We start from the raw sequence: 2,704 nt of genomic DNA, 5'->3' as shown, positions 1-2,704 counted from the left end.
GGTAGCTTGTAGTTATGGGACAAACCATAGGTAATTTGGCAGGATAACATTAAAAAGCAAGAGGAGGAAACTATAAATTCAGAGTGTAACCACCATAAAGTATTCTCTTAATTCCCAGCCAACCTCTTAAAACCACAGACAGTTCTTCCCCTTGCCCATAAGATGACTTTCCCTCCCCGTAGGATGTGTTGTTACTGCACAGACAACAAAGCACTGCAGGAGCAGTGGTGCTGATGGATTTCAGATGTGTTTCAAGACCTGATGGAGGTTCTGCCCTTTTGCATGCTGGACCTTTCTCCTGAGCAGCAGCAAAGGTTTGCTGTCTCGTAGCCCTGTTTCATTTCTCAGTGTTTTCTAGGGGACTTCATGTCATTCCTCCTCTTCCCTTTTGATTGGAGAGGACAAGCCATGTGCCTTTAGAGGTGGGTATGAATCATAACCCAGAGTCAGCAGCAACTCCCATGGCAACATCCAAGAACATTCACCAGGCTGTTTCTGGGAAAATAACAAATATGAGCTACATGTGAGCCTAAGGTCTGCTTTCCAGTCAGTCAGAAATGGCAAAGTGTCCTAAACTTTCCTTTCCCCTGCTACGAAGAATTCATGGAGCTGCTATAGTTCTGTATTCAGTCCTCTTAGCCAGCAGTGAAGCTCTGCACCAAAACAACACTGAAGTGCCTAAAACCACATTTTTCGAGATTCAGAAGAATTTATGAACCCAAATGGCATCGATTTCCTTCCAAAACATTACCCCAACAATGCCCTTTTCTCCCAGGTAGGCCAGTCTCATCTCATTTGCACTTTACTCTCTCTCCATTTACCCCCTCCCTATTATCTTTTAACTAAGGATCGTTGCAGATTCTCATTCCTGGTCATGCTTTAAGGGCCAGCATTTTCTCTGCAAGGAGGAGCAGGAAGCACTCAGGCCTCATCCATCTGTAGCTGGTGGATGCCCTGTCTCCTTTTTTCAACACCACTCCACTTATCTATCTTTTCCTACTCACAGAATACTGCTGGTGAGCCTCCTGTTTCTGCTTCGGGGCCTGTTTGTCTGAACTGCTGCCCTTGCAGGCAAACACCTCTGATGAGGTTTTAGTTCCAGTTAAAGTTCAGTTCACATTTAAAGTTTTCTTTCAAAGGCACAGTTATTTTAAATGTACTCATATAGCTGAGGGGAAGTTTTCTGATATCAAATATTAGCTTACATTATGGAGCTGAGAATTTACATAGGGAACACCAGAAAAAAAAAGAGGAAAGTCAGGGAAGGGCAAATGGAAAAGGACCTTTTTGAAAGGCAGAAACAGCTGGAGCCAAGCTCAAAGAGCTGGAAGACAGTAGTGCACGGAAAATAGAGGACAAGGTGAGAATGGGCAAAGGAAAATCGAAAAGGGGAGCTGATAGATTGAGGAGGGGTGAAGACAGAGAGAGAGCAAGAGCAAATGGATAGAATAGCCAAAAAAAAAAGACAGAGAAAATATAAAGCAAATCCAATATTTAGTAATTTTGGAGAATGGTAACATTCACTTTTTGCAAAGTTTTGGCGTTCTTTTTTGACTGTAGGAATATTGCAGAGGACAGGAAGAGAAAGCAGAATGTCTGAGCACTACCAGTGAAGTGAAAGTGTTGTGCATGGATATTACACACACACAGAGGTGCTGCATCTTGAGGTCCCAAAGCACTCTGGAGCCTCACATCTCCCTGTAGCTGGTGCTGCCTGCTGCCATCAATGATTTCGGTGGTTCTGAGTCCTGCTAGCAATAGGAACAACCAGGTGTGTGGAGCACAATGTCTCACAGGCCCTGAAAAACACAGAGATCTCCCTTTGAGCACGAACCATTCTCCTTCTCCAACACTAATCCCAAGGGAAACAGCCAAGAGGGACTCCGGAAGGCGATAAAATGCAATTAAAACCAATGAGATGTTCTACTATTTAATGGGTGCAGAAGAAAGAGGGTCTGCCTCCTGGGTCATTCCTTTCCCACCCACAATCAGCATGACAGACCCGCAGCCCTTGCTCCATCCCATGGCACCTCTCGTGGCCCTCGTCGTCCTCAACACCACCCCTTCTGATGTCCATGTCCAGCAATTCAAAGACAATTAGGTAAATGCATAAGTTTGGAGGGGAGGGGATTTACACCTCCTGTTGCCCTTGCAATGAATTACCGGGGCTGGTAATGGGCTGCTGCCCCAGTGCCTCGTAAATCGTGCAACTGAGGCCATGCAGTGATGGGTGGCTTTGATCAGGACACGCTGCCCTACCACAAACAGGAAAAGGAAGAGGTGATTTTTCATGGGTTACTACTCACTTCGGCCTCCAAGTTTTCCACTCTGTTGAAACTTTGACAGTGCCTAATAATCCATCAGCAAGGCTTTCCCTGCTCTGCTTCCACTCCATTACCACCTTCATGTTCCTGTTTCACTTCTTTCACACGGACCCCGGAAAGGCCGACCATGTCCCACCATCCCAAAGCAGCCCTGGGGATGGGGGAAAGGACAGGGGGAAAGGAATCAAAAAGCAGGAGCCAACACAAAGGGAAGGAGTTCCTGAGTGACCTCAGATGTACCTCTGAATGCCTGCACCTGAAGAGGAGCAGTGAGGCTCCAGGGGACGACTTGGGACCTCAAATCAGATGTTGCTTTTGGTGGTGAAGCCCTGAAATGCCTCAGAAGGAAGGCAAACAAGAGGTTACCTTCAGTGCTAAGC

General features: G+C 46.3%; 1 long non-coding RNA gene across 1 annotated transcript; it reads right to left on the bottom strand.

Moving 5' to 3' along the window:
* Positions 1 to 360: 360 nt before the first annotated feature.
* LOC122165327 lies at positions 361 to 2,420 on the bottom strand. Its single transcript, XR_006170450.1, has 3 exons — positions 2,307 to 2,420; positions 1,649 to 1,799; positions 361 to 495 (listed from the first exon to the last, which is right to left on the bottom strand). It is a non-coding gene; the product is annotated as an uncharacterized LOC122165327 (long non-coding RNA).
* Between the last annotated feature and the right edge of the window lie 284 nt (positions 2,421 to 2,704).

This window comes from Centrocercus urophasianus, unplaced genomic scaffold (assembly GCF_019232065.1).
Source record: "Centrocercus urophasianus isolate 14NV4802_14NV808 unplaced genomic scaffold, USGS_Curo_1.0 seq_29, whole genome shotgun sequence".
Lineage (NCBI taxonomy): Eukaryota > Metazoa > Chordata > Aves > Galliformes > Phasianidae > Centrocercus > Centrocercus urophasianus.
The sequence above is the reverse complement of the archived record's forward strand: the minus strand, read 5'-3'. Positions and strand labels throughout refer to the sequence as shown.